This window comes from Ornithorhynchus anatinus, chromosome 3, assembly GCF_004115215.2.
Source record: "Ornithorhynchus anatinus isolate Pmale09 chromosome 3, mOrnAna1.pri.v4, whole genome shotgun sequence".
Taxonomy (NCBI): domain Eukaryota; kingdom Metazoa; phylum Chordata; class Mammalia; order Monotremata; family Ornithorhynchidae; genus Ornithorhynchus; species Ornithorhynchus anatinus.
The window spans coordinates 4,065,899-4,080,279 of record NC_041730.1 but is presented as its reverse complement, the minus strand read 5'-3'; the positions used below and the strand labels follow the sequence as shown (position 1 = coordinate 4,080,279).

The window sequence follows — 14,381 nt, the reverse complement described above, 5'->3', positions numbered from 1 at the left end:
AGTCACTCAGTCATAGATGCACACACACACACAAACGCAGTTGAGACACTCAGACACACACTGTTCTGGACACACTCACACTTAAACACAGTTTGGACAGTCCCAGACACACACAAACACAGTTCAGAGACTCAGACACGCAGACACGTTCATTCATTCAATTGTCTTTATTGAGCGCTTACTGTGTGCCGAGCACTGTGCCAAGCGCTTGGAAAGTCCAGTTGGGCAGCAGATAGAGACCATCCCTACCCAACGACGGGCTCACGGTCTAGAAGGGGGGAGACGGACAACAAAACAAAACAAGTAGACACACACACACACACAAATACAGACCCTTCAGCCCAGTTCAGAGAGATGCAGAGTCACAGACGCCCTCCCACACACAGTCCAAACACACAGACGTAGTCTGGACCCACATGTATGACACACACACACACACACACACTCAGCCCCAGACAGACTCCCCCAGCCTCCAGGGTCGGGTTTGGTGGACGCCCCTCACCCCTCCGCCCCGCAAAACTTCGCTCCAAACTTCAAATCCCCGCCCCAGCCGGGAAAGATGCAGAGGGTGACGGGTCACCCCCGCCCACCTCGGTGACCCCGGGGACCCCTCCTCCCCTGCTCCATCCTCCTCTCCAGCCTCCAGTGCCCTCACTCCATCCTCCGCTCCATCCTCTCAACCTGCCACCCGTTCCATCCTCCGCTCCCGTTCCCCACTCCATCCTCCTCTCCGGGCGCCCCCGCTCCATCCTCCTCTCTGTCCTGCCACTCGTTCCATCCTCCTCTCCACCCACCGCCCGTTCCATCCTCCGCTCCATCCTCCTATCCATCCCATCACCCGTTCCATCCTCCTCTCCATCCACCCCGCTCCATCCTCCCCTCCGCCGCTCCAATCTCACCTCCCGTTCCATCCTCCGCTCCATGCGCCCCTGCTCCATCTTCCTCTCCATCCCGCCACCCGTTCCAACCTCCTCCCCACCCACCGCCCTTTCCATCCTCCGCTCCGGGCGCCCCTGCTCCGTCCTCCTCTCCATCCCACCACCCGTTCCATCCTCCTCTCCATCCATCCCGCTCCATCCTCCCCTCCGCCCCTCCTCTCCAATCTCACCTCCCGTTCCATCCTCCTCCCCACCTCCCCGCTCCATCCTCCGCTCCGGGTGCCCCTGCTCCATCCTCCCCTCCTGACCATCCCACCACCGGTTCCATCCTCCTCCCCACCTCCCGGCTCCATCCTCCCCTCCACCTACCTCCAACTCCATCCTCCGCTCCAGGTGCCTGTGCTCCATCCGCCCCACTCCACCCTCCCCTCCTCACCATCCCATCACCCGTCCCATCCTCCTCTCCAACCTTCCCTCTCCATCCTCCACTCCAACCTGCCTGCTCCCTCCCACCACCCATTCCATCCTCCCCTCCGGCTCCTCTCCACCTCCCTGCTCCATCCTCTGCTCCATCCTCCCCTCCTCTCTATCCCACCCCCAACTCCATCCTCCGCTCCAGGTGCCCCTGCTCCATCCCCCCCACTCCACCCTGCCCTCCTCACCATCCCATCCCCCGTGCCATCCTCCTCTCCAACCTTCCCTCTCCATCCCCCGTTCCATCCTCCGCTCCAACTTGCCTGCTCCCTCCCACCAGCCATTCCATCCTCCCCTCCAGCTCCCCCCTCCCTCCCACCCCCGTTCCATCCTCCGCTCCATCCCCCCTGCCCCATCCCCCCCCCCCCCGCTCCATCCTCCCCTGCAGACGCCCCAGCCTCCCGGCTCCATCCTCCGGCGCAGCCGTCCCGGCCGTCCGGCGCGCGCGGCGACCCCCTCCAACTTCTCCCCTCCTCCCCCCGCCCCCCGAGGACACGCCCACTATGCAAATGCAGCCCGCGCGTCCCCACCAATGAGCGGGCGGCCGGGGGGCGGGGCGGTCCCGCGGCGGCCCCTCCCCCTCCCCCGCGCGTTCGCTTCTGCACGTCGACCTTCGGGGAGGAACCACCGCGGGCGGCGGGGACGCCCACCCCCCCCACCCCGGCGCCCCGACCCGGGCCCCTTCGGTTTCCTCCGACGCGGTTGGGCAGGGGGCCCGGGCGGGGTCCCGTCCCTCTCCTCCCCCGCCCCCGGGGCCCCTCCCCTCGGCGCCCCTCGCGTGTGCCCGTCCTCCCCCTCCCCCCGCGGGGAGGGTGGAATGGTACGGCCCCGCCCGCTTTGCCATGAGGACAGTGTCGCGGCGCACGTAGCAGCCGCACGCGCTCCCCGAAGGCCACGCCCCCTCCAGGCGGCCACGCCCCTGAGGCCTCGCCCCTCACGCGGCTGCGCGCGCAGCCGGACACGCCCTCCCTCAACACGGCCCCGCCCCTTAACGCAGCTGCGCGCGCAGCCGAACACGCCCTCCCTCCCTCAACCCGGCCACGCCCCTTAACGCCGCTGCGCGCGCCTCCGACCACGCCCCTCAGCCCGGCCACGCCCCTTAACGCCGCTGCGCGCGCATCCGGCCCCTCTCCCTCCCTCCCGCGGCGGCGCGCGGCCCTGAGGCCCTGCGCATGCGCCGTCCATCATCCTCCCTCCTAATGATGCTACTCCTTAAGCGCTTACCACGTGGCGGGCGCTGTACTGAGCGCTCCGGTGGAGACACCCCTATCATAATAATAGTGGGGGTCTTTGTTGAGCGCTTACTATGCAGCAGCCTCTGTACTGAGCACTGCGGTGGAGACAACCCCATAATACCACTGATGATATTTGTTAAGCGCTTACTACGTAGCAGGCACTGGACTAAGCGCTGGGGGGGGGGGGAATACAAACTGATAATAATAATTCTGGTATTTGTTAATTCCTTACTCTGTGGCAGGCACTGGACTAAGCGCTGCGGTAGCTACAAGCCAATAATGATAATACTAATTTGTGGTATTTGTTAGGCGCTTAGTTTGTGGCAGGGACTATACTAAACGCTGGGGTGGACATAAACATGATAATCATAATTATGGCGTTTGTTAATTTCTTACTATGTGTCAGGCACTGGACTAAGCGCTGGGGTGGATACAAGCCAATAATGCTACTGATTTTGGTATTTGTTGAGCGCTTACTATGTGGCAGGCACTGTACTAAGCGCTGGGGTGGATGCAAACTAATAATAATTCTGGTATTTAATTTCTTGCTATGTGGCAGGCACTGTACTAAGCGCTGGGGTGGATACAAACACAATGATAATTCTGGTATTTGTTAATTTCTTACAATGTGACAGTCACTGTACTAAGCGCTGGGGTGGATACAAGCCAGTGGCAATACTAATTTTAGTATTTAAGCGCTTACTATGTGGCAGGCACCATACTAAGCGCTGGGAGTGATGCAAACTAATAATAATAACGCTAATTTTGGTGTTTGTTAAGCGCTTACTATGTGGCAGGCACTGTACTAAGCGCTGGGGGTGATGCAAACTAATAATAATGACACTAATTCTGATATTTGTTAAGCACTTACTATATGGCAGGCACTGTACTAAGCGCTGGGGTGGATACAAACTAATAATAATAATTCTGGTATTTGTTCATTTCTATGTGGCAGTCACTGTACTAAACGCCGGGGTGGATACAAGCCAATAATGATACTAATTCTGGTATTTGTTAATTGCTTACTATGTGGCAGTCACTGTACTAAGCGCCGGGGTGGATACAAGCCCATAATAATAATAGTACTGGTGGTATTTGTTGAACGCCTACTATGGGGCAGTCACTGTACTAAGCGCTGGGGTGGACACAAAGCAAATAATAATGATGATGATGGTATTTGTTAAGCACTTACTATGTGGCAGGCACTGGACTAAGCGCCAGAGTGGATATAAGCTGATAATCATAACAGTAATGATGGTATTTGTTAAGCGCTTACTATGTGGCAGGCACTGGACTAAGCGCTGGGGTGGATAAAAACTAATAATAATTACGGTATTTGTTAATGTCTTACTATGCGGCAGGCACTGTACTAAGCGCCAGGGTGGATACAAGCCAATAATTGTGGTATTTAAGTGCTTACTAGGTGGCAGGCACTGTAATAATAATGTTGGTATTTGTGAAGCGCTTACTATGTGCAGAGCACTGTTCTAAACGCTGGGGGAGATACGGGGTCATCAGGTTGTCCCACGGGAGGCTCACAGTTAATCCCCCTTTTACTATGTGGCAGGCACTGTACTAAGCACCAGAGTGGATATACGCTGATAATAATAACAGTAATGATGGTATTCGTTAAGCGCTTACTATGTGGCAGGCACTGGACTAAGCACTGGGGTGGACACAAGCAAATAATAATAATAATGATGGTATTTAATTGCTTACTATGTGGCAGGCACTGTACTAAGTGCCAGAGTGGATACAAGCAAATAATAATAATAGTATTTGTTAAGCGCCTACTATGTGGCAGGCACTGGACTAAGCGCCAAGTTGGATGCAAACCAATCTGTTGCCTAATTCTCCATTCCAAGCACTTAGTACAGTGCTCTGCGCATAGTAAGCGCTCAATAAATACTATTGAATGAATAATAATAATAATTGTGGCATTTGTTGAGCGCCTACTATGTGGCACGAACTCTACCAAGCACCGGACTGGATACAAGCAAATAATAATAATTATGGTATCTGTTAATTGCTTACTAAGTGCCAGGCACTGTACTAACTCTCTCACTGTACTGGGAGAAGCAGCGTGGCTCAGTGGAAAGAACACGGTCTTTGGAGTCAGGGCTCATGAGTTCGAATCCCGGCTCTGCCACTTGTCGGCTGTGTGACTGTGGGCAAGTCACTTGACTTCTCTGTGCCTCAGTTCCCTCATCTGTAAAATGGGGATTAAGACTGTGAGCCCCATGTGGGACAACCTGATTCCCCTATGTCTACCCCAGCGCTTAGAACAGTGCTCGGCACATAGTAAGCGCTTAACAAATACCAACATTATTATTATTATTATTACTAAACGCCGGGGTGGGTACTAGCTAATAATCATAATAATAATGGTATTTGTTAAGCGCTTACTCTGTGGCAGGCACTGTATGAAGCGCCAGGGTGGATCCAACTAAATTATTACAATCATGATTTTTTTTTAATGCTTAGCATGTGTCAGGCACTGTACTGAGCGCTTACCTGGCGATACAAGCGCATCGAAGTGGACCTAGGCCCCGTCCCCCGTGGGGCTCATAGTGTCAATCCCCATTTTTGCACGGATGCGGGTAATCGAGGCCCAGAGAAGTGAAGTGACCCGTCCCAGGTAACACAGCAGATGAGTGGCCGAGGCAGGATTAGAACCCAGGGCCTTCTGATTCCCAGGACCGGGTTCTAGCCACCGTGGCCTGATAGCTGTGGTATTCGTTAAGCGCTTACTATGTGCCAGGCACTGTTTTAGGCGCTGGGGGAGATCCAAGCTAGTCAGGGCAGTTCCCCACTTGTCAGCTGTGGGACCGTGGGCAAGTCACTTCACTTCTCTGGGCCTCAGTTCTCTCATCTGTCAAATGGGGATTAACTGTGAGCCTCACTTCATTCATTCATTCAATAGTATTTATTGAGCGCTCCCTATGTGCAGAGCACTGTACTAAGCGCTTGGAATGAACAAGTCGGTAACAGATAGAGACGGTCCCTGCCGTTTGACGGGCGCACGGTCTAATCGGGGGAGACGGACTCACGTGGGACAACCTGATGACCCCGTATCTCCCCCAGCGCTTAGAGAAGCAGCGTGGCTCAGTGGAAAGAGCCCAGACTTGGGAATCAGAAGTCATGGGTTCGAGTCCCGGCTCTGCCACTTGTCGGCTGTGTGACTGTAGCCAAGTCACTTCTCTGTGCCTCAGTGACCTCATCTGGAAAATGGGGATGAAGACGGTGAGCCTCCCGTGGGACCACCCGATGATCCCGTATCTCCCCCAGCGCTTAGAACGGTGCTCGGCACATAGTAAGTGCTTCACAAATACCGACATTATTATTATTATTAGAACTATGCTCTGCACATAGTAAGCGCTTCACAAATACCGACATTATTATTATTATTAGAACTATGCTCTGCACATAGTGAGCGCTTCACAAATACCGAGATTATTATTATTAGAACTATGCTCTGCACATAGTGAGCGCTTCACAAATACCGACATTATTATTATTAGAACTATGCACATAGTGAGCGCTTCACAAATACCGACATTATTATTATTAGAACTATGCTCTGCACATAGTGAGCCCTTCACAAATACCGACGTCATTATTATCATCCCCTGAGCCCAGAGAAGGGAAGTGACCGGCCCCCAGTCACCCAGCTGCCAAGTGGCGGGGCCGGGATTCGAACCCTGACCTCTGACAAGCCCGGGCTCTTTCCACTGAGCCTCGCTGCCGGCTCGGCGGCCGCGGGGTCGGGGCGGGGAGCCGGGGGGCCTGGGTCCGGGGACGGAGCGGTGCGAGGGCGCACGTAGCACCGGGCCCCTCGGCCCCGCCGCGTGCCGAGCGCGGCCTTCCACGTGCCAACAAGGGAGGGCCTGTTCCCTCCTCTCCGGCCCTTCTCCCCCTCCTCCTTCCCCTCCTCCTCCTTCAATTCAATTCAATCGTACTTATCGAGCGCTTCCTACGCGCAGAGCACTGGACTAAGCGCTTGGAGCGAACGAGTCGGCAACGGATAGAGACGGTCCCTGCCCTCTGACGGGCTTACGGTCCGATCGGGGGAGACGGACGAGAACGACGGCGATTAAATAGAGTCGAGGGGAAGGACATCTCGTAAAAACGATGGCGACTAAATAGGATCGAGGCGATGTACATTTCATTAACAAAATAATGTTCCTCCTCCTCCTCCTCTTTCTCCTCTCCCGGGACCCCAGCGTCCCCAGCCCACCCACCCCCCGGCCGAGCGGGCAAACCCTTTCCGGTGCCGCTGGCAGGTCGCCGCAGCTGGAGCCGGGGCCGGGGCCGCCGGGGGAAGGAAAGCCTCTCATTCACCCGTCTATAATCATGTTAATAATGTTGGCATTTCTTCAACGTAAAATATCGTTATGGTATTTAGTATCATCCCCATTTTACAGATGAGGCAACCGAGGCAAGGAGAATAATAATAATAATGTTGTTATTCAGCGCTTACTCTGTGCCGAGCACCGTTCTGAGCGCTGCGGGGAGATCCCAGGTCATCAGGTCGCCCCACGTGGGGCTCGCCGGCTTCGTCCCCATTTTAATTAAAATATCGTTATGGTATTTAGTATCGTCCCCATTTTACAGATGAGGCAACTGAGGCAAGGAGAATAATAATAATAATGTTGTTATTCAGCGCTTACTCTGTGCCGAGCACCGTTCTGAGCGCTGCGGGGAGATCCCAGGTCATCAGGTCGCCCCACGTGGGGCTCGCCGGCTTCGTCCCCATTTTAATTAAAATATCGTTATGGTATTTTGTACCGTCCCCATTTTACAGATGAGGGAACTGAGGCAAGGGGAACAATAATAATGTTATTTCTTAAGTGCTTACTCTGTGCCAAGCACCATTCTAAGCGCTGGGGAGATACAAGGTGATGAGGTTGTCCCACGTAGGGCTCACAGTCTTCATCCCCATTTTACAGATGAGGGAGTTGAGGCAAAGAGAATAGTAATGATGTTATTTCTTAAGCGCTTATTCTGTGCCAAGCACCGTTCTAAGCACTGAGGGGAGATCCAAGGTCACCAGGTTGTCCAACGTGGGGCTCACCAGCTTCGTCCCCATTTTAATTAAAATAACTGTGGTATTTAGTACCATCCCCATTTTACAGATGAGGGAACTGAGGCAAGGAGAATAATAATAATGATAATAATGTTGTTATTTCTTCAACGCTTACTATGTGCCAAGCACCGTACTAAGCGCTGGGGGGAGATCCAGGGTCATCAGGTGGTCCCACGCGGGGCTCACAGGCTTCATCCCCATTTTACAGAGGAGGTAGCTGAGGCCCAGAGAAGTGAAGTGGCTGTCACAGAGCACAGGTGGCGGAGGCGGGATTAGAACCCACGTCCTCTGGCTCCCAGGCCCGGGCTCTTGCCACTAAGGCAGCCTCCTCGCTGACCTCCCTGCCTCCTGTCTCACCCCACTCTATCCTTCACGGCCTAGTGGCGAGAGGCCGGGCTCGGGAGGCGGAGGTCGTGGGTTCTAATCCCGGCTCCGTCCCTTGCCTGCCGGGTGACCTCGGGCAAGCCGCTTCACTTCTCTGGGCCTCAGTGACCCCATCTGGAAAACGGGGAGGGAGACGGCGAGCCCCACGCGGGACAGGGACTGTGTCCAACCCGATTTGCTGGGATCCACCCCGGCGCTTAGTACAGGACCTGTACTAAGCTTATAAAATAGCTTAATAATAATATTAATATAATAATCTATATAAGCTTATGTAAATAGCTTTAAAAAAATGCTATGGACATAGGTGCTGTGGGGCTGGGATATTACAGAGCTTAAGGAGTCGGGACCGGGGAGGACCCGAGTGCAAGTTTAGACCGTGAGTCGGATGGTCTCTGACTGTTGCCCAATTGTACATTTCAAGCGTTTAGTCCATTGCTCTGCGCACAGTAAGCGCTCAATAAATACGACCGGCTGAATGAATGATTATTATTGTATCTCCCCCAGCGCTTAGAACGGTGCTTGGCGCATAGTAAGCGCTTCACGCAGCGTGGCCCAGTAAAAAGAGCACGGGCTTGGGAGTCAGAGGTCATGGGTTCGAATCCCAGCTCTGCCCCTTGTCAGCTGGGGGACTGTGGGCAAGTCACTTCACTTCTCTGGGCCTCAGTTCCCTCATCTGGAAAATGGGGATCAACTGTGAGTCTCACGTGGGACAATCTGATGACCCTCTATCTTCCCCAGCGCGTAGAACAGTGCTCTGCACAGAGTAAGCGCTTAACCAATACCAACATTATTATTATTCTTATCTGGGCCTCAGTGACCTCGTCTGGAAAATGGGGATGAAGACTGGGAGCCTCAGGGGGGACAACCTGATGACCCTGGATCTCCCCCAGCGCTTAGAACGGTGCCCTGCACATGGCAAGCGCTGAACAAATCCCAACATTATTATTATTATAAAATGGTAACATCATTCCAATAATAATCAGTATGAGGGCAGGAGGGTGGAGGGTCGGGTTGCCCAGAGCAATGAGCCTAACGGCCGCTGGGGGGCGGGGCGGGGAGCATGCGCAGAAGGACCGGGCAGCTACCATCTCCCGGCCGCGGAGGGGGGGGCAGGACGGGGGCGGACTGTACCACCCTCCCCGGGGAGGGGAGCCTTCCCCGGCGAGGCGTCGACGGGCCGGCCCTCGGGCGCTACCATTCCGCCCCGCGGGGGAGAGGCGGGTGGCTTTACGAGCCCCTTTCCCGCTCGGTCCTCTAATGGAGGGCGATCGGCGGCCGCTGAAACAACCGTCTTTTGCCGGGCGAGGCCGGGAGGGCGGTGGCGGGGTGGAGGGGGGGGTTTAGGGAGCGCGGCGTCCGTCCCCCCCCCCCCGCGCGGGCGCGTGGGTGAGTCCGGCGGGCTCCCACAACGGGCGTCGGGGAGGCCGGAAGTGAGGTCAGAGCGCTTCCGGCGGGCGGGAAGGGGGGAAGGGGCCCTGAGGCGGCCGCGGAGCAGGAAGAGGAGGCCGAGGCCCGGCGGGGTCGGGGATGCGGCGGCGGCGGCGGCGGCCCTGAGCGGTTCCCGCGGGCGGGAGAGGCGCCTCCGGACGTTTCGGGTGAGCGGGACGCGCCGATGATGGCGGCGGCGGCGGCGGGAGGAGGAGGAGGAAGAGGCCGCCCCTCCCCCCTTCGCCCTTTGTCCCCGGGGGTGGGGGAGGGGACGGGAGGGCCCCCCCCCCCCATCACCATCATCATCCTCATGACGCTTTTGCTTAAGCGCTCACTATGGGCCCGGCGCCGCTCTCCTCCTCCTCATCGTGGTGCTATTTGTTAAGCGCCTACTAGGTGCCCCACACTGCTCTGATCATCCTCCTCGTGGTGCTGTTTGCTGAGCGCCTACGAGGTGCCCAGCGCCGCTCACATCATCATCATCTTCATGGTGGGGTGTGTTGAGCGCTCACTAGGCGCCCAGCGCTGCTCTCATCATCATCATCATCGTGGTGCTGTTTGTTAAGCGCCTACTAGGTGCCCAACACTGCTCTGATCATCGTCATCGTCATGGTGCTATTTGCTAAGCGCCTACGAGGTGCCCAGCGCTGCTCTCATCATCATCATCATCATCGTGGTGCTATTTGCTAAGCGCCTACCATGTGCTCAGCGCTGCTCTCATCATCATCATCATCATGGTGCTATTTGCTAAGCGCCTACTAGGTGCCCAGCGCTGCTCTCATCATCATCATCATCGTGGTGGTATTTAAGCGCTCACTATATGCCCAACACTGCTCTGATCATCATCATCATCATGGTGCTATTTGCTAAGCGCCTACTAGGTGCCCAACACTGCTCTCATCATCATCATCCTCACGGTGGTGTGTGTGGAGCGCTTACTATGTGCCCAACGCTACACTAATAATCATCATCATGGTGCTATTTAAGCGCTCACTAGGTGCCCAGCGCTGCTCTAGTCGTCATCATCATCGGGGTGCTGTATGCTAAGCGCCTACTCTGTGCTCAGCGCTGGTCTGATCATCATCATGATGATCATGGTGCTATTTAAGCGCTCACTATGTTCCCAGCGCTGCTCTAATCATCATCATGGTGGTGTGTGTTGAGCACCTACTAGGTGCCCATCACTCCTCTAATCATCATCATCATGGTGCTATTTGTTAATTCATTCAATAGTATTTATTGAGCGCTTACTATGTGCAGAGCACTGTACTAAGCGCTTGGGATGAACAAGTCGGCAACAGATAAGCGCTCACTATGTGCCCAACACTGCTCTAATCATCGTCATCGTCATGGTTGTGTGTGTTGAGCGCTCACTAGGTGCCCAACGCTGCTCTCATCATCATCATCATCATCATGGTGGTGTGTGTGGAGCGCCTACTAGGTGCCCAGCGCTGCTCTAATCGTCATCATCATCATAGTGGTATTTGCTAAGCGCCTACTAGGTGCCCCACACTGCTCTAATCATCATCATCGTCATGGCGGTGTGTGTTGAGCGCTCACTAGGTGCCCAGCGCTGCTCTCATCATCATCATCATCATGATGGTGCTATTTGTTAAGCGCTCACTAGGTGCCCAACGCTGCTCTCATCATCATCATCATCATGGCGGTGTGCGTTGAGCGCTCACTAAGTGCCCAACGCTGCTCTAATCATCCTCATCACGGTGATCTGTGTTGAGCGCTCGCTAGGTGCCCAGCGCTGCTCTAATCATCATCATGGTGGTATTTGCTAAGCGCCTACTAGGTGCCCGGCGCTGCTCTCATCATCATCACCGTCATGGCGGTGTGTGTTGAGCGCTCACTAGGTGCCCAACGCTGCTCTAATCATCATCATCATGGTGGTGTGTGTTGAGCGCCCACTAGGTGCCCAGCGCTGCCCTAATAATGATCATCACGGTGGTATGTGTTAAGCGCCTACTATGTGCCCAACACTGCTCTAATGGTCGTCATCATCACGGCGGTCTGTGTTGAGCGCTCACCGGGTGCCCAGCGCTGCTCTAACCATCATCATCGTCATGGTGTTTGCTAGGCGCTTACTATGTGCCCAACGCCGCTCTGATAATAATACCGATAATCATCATGGTGGTGTGTGCGTTAGGCACCTACTATGTGCCCAGCGCTGCTCTAATAATGATCATCCTGGTGGTATTTAAGCGCTCACTAGGTGCCCAACGCTGCTCTAATCGTCGTCATCACGGTGGTGTGTGTTAAGCGCTCACTACGCGCCCAGCGCTGCTCTAATAGCGATAATCATCATGAAGGTGTTTAAGCGCCTACCACGTGCCCAACGCTGCTCTAATAATCATCATCATGGTGGTGGTGTGTGGTAAGCGCTCACCGTGTGCCCAGCGCTGCTCTAATCATCATCACTGTGGTATTTGTTAAGCGCCTACTATGTGCCCAACACTGCGCTGATAATCATCGTCATGATGGTGTTTGTTGAGCGCTCACTGTGTGCCCAGCGCTGCTCTAATAATGATCATCGTGGCGGTATTTGTTAAGCGCCTACGATGCGCGCAACACTGCTCTAATAATGATCATCATGGTGGTGGTGAAGCGCTCGCTATGTGCCAGGCACTGCTCTAATAATAATAGTCGTGGTGCTATTAAGTGCTCACTCTGTGCCAGGCACTGGACTGATAATAATAATAATCGTGGTGGTATTTAAGCGCTTACCAGGTGCCAGGCATCAGACTAATAATAATAATAATCGTGATGGTATTTGTTAAGCGCTTGCTGTGTGCCAGGCACCGGCCTAATAATAACGGCAATAATCATCACGGCGGTATTTGTTAAGCGCCTACCCTGGGCCCGGCCCTGCTCTCGTAATAATCATAATAATAATATTAATCACGGTGGTATTTGTTAAGCACCTACTCTGTGCCGAGCACTGCTCCGATAATGATGATGGTGGTGGTGGTGAAGCGCTCGCTATGTGCCGGGCACTGCTCTAATAATAATAATGATAGTCGTGGTGGTATTAAGTGCTCACTCTGTGCCAGGCACTGGACTGATAATAATAATAATCGTGGTGGTATTTGTTAAGCGCTTACTAGGTGCCGGGCATCAGGCTAATAATAATAATAATCATGATGGCATTTGTTAGGCACTTCCTATGTGCCAGGCACTGTACAGCCACTACTAGTCATGGTATTTGTTAAGCGCTTGCTGTGTGCCAGGCACCGGCCTAATAATAATGGCAATAATCATCATGGTGGTATTTGTTAAGCGCCTAGTCTGTGCCGGGCCCTGCTCTCGTAATAATAATAATAATATTATTAATCATGGTGGTGTTTGTTAAGCACCTACCCTGTGCCGAGCACTGCTCTGGTAATAATAATCGTGGTGGTGGTTAAGCGCTTACTGTGTGCCAAGCACCGTTCTAATAACGATAATGGTGGTGGTGGTTAAGCGCTTACTATGTGCCAGGCACTGCTCTAATAATAATAATAATAATAATAATAATCGTGGTGGTATTAAGTGCTCTCTCTGTGCCAGGCACTGGACTGATAAAAATAATAATCACGGTGGTATTTGTTAATAATAATGTTGGCATTCGTTAAGCGCTTACTTTGTGCAGAGCACTGTTCTGAGCGCTGGGGGAGATACAGGGTCATCGGGTTGTCCTTCGTGAGGCTCCCGCTCTTCATCCCCATTTTACAGATGAGGGAACTGAGGCCCAGAGAAGTGAAGTGACTGGCCCGCAGTCACCCAGCTGACAAGTGGCGGGGCTGGGATTCGAACTCATGACCTCTGACTCCAAAGCCCGGGCTCTTTCCACTGAGCCACGGAAGCGCCTACTAGGTGCCAGGCATCAGACTAATAATAATTATGATGGTATTTGTTAGGCACTTACTGTGTGCCAGGCACTGTATAGCCACTACTAATGATGGTATTTGTTAAGCGCTTACCCTGTGCCGAGCACTGTTTTAAGCGCTGGGGTAGACACAGGGGAATCAGATTGTCCCACGTGAGGCTCGCAGTCCTCATCCCCATTTTACAGAGGAGGGAACTGAGGCACAGAGAAGTTGTGACCTGCCCAAAGTCCCAGAGCAGGCAAGTGGCGGAGCCGGGGTTCGAACCCACGACCTCCGAGTCCCAAGCCCGGGCTCTTCCCGCTGAGCCGCGCTGCTTCTCTTATGACATTTAAGCGCTTACTACATAGGCGGAGCTGGGGTAGTCACGAGATGATCAGGTGCCGGGTGGGGCTCAAATCATTTATTCAATCAGTCGTATTTATTGAGCGCTTACCCGGGGGCTCAAATAATAATTATTATGGCATTTAAGCGCTTACCGCGTACACGGAGCTGGGGTAGTTACGAGAAGATCAGGTCCCACATGGGGCTCAAATAGTAATAATAATTAGGGTATTTGTTAAGCACCTACTGTGTGCCAAGGCCTGGGGTAGTTATAAAATCCAGTCCCACATGGCGCTCAAATAATAATCATTATGGCATTTAAGCGCTTACTATGTACGAAGCGCCGGGGCAGTTACAAGATAATCCGGTCCCACAGGGGGCTCAGATAGTAATAATAATTAGGGTATTTGTTAAGCGCCCACTATGTGCCAAGCCCTGGGCTAGTTACAAGGTAATCCGGTCCCACATGGCGCTCAAATAATAATCATTATGGCATTTAAGCGCTTACTATGTACAAAGCGCCGGGGCAGTTTCAGGGTAATCCGGTCCCACATGGGGCTCAAATAATAATCATTATGGCATTTAAGCGCTTACTATGTACGACGCGCCGGGGTAGTTACAAGATAATCCGGTCCCACATGGCGCTCAAATAATAATTATTATGGCATTTAAGCGCTTACTACGTATGAAGCGCTGGGGT

General features: G+C 53.7%; 1 protein-coding gene across 1 annotated transcript in view; it reads left to right on the top strand.

Annotated features, from left to right (window-relative positions):
- Nucleotides 1-9,563: 9,563 nt before the first annotated feature.
- PHRF1 (PHD and ring finger domains 1) overlaps nt 9,564-14,381 on the top strand; it is a 32,255-nt gene continuing 27,437 nt past the window's right edge. The window contains exon 1 of the mRNA XM_039911654.1: nt 9,564-9,652. The gene's annotated coding sequence lies outside the window, so the exon portion shown is untranslated. The remainder of the gene's footprint in view (nt 9,653-14,381) is intronic.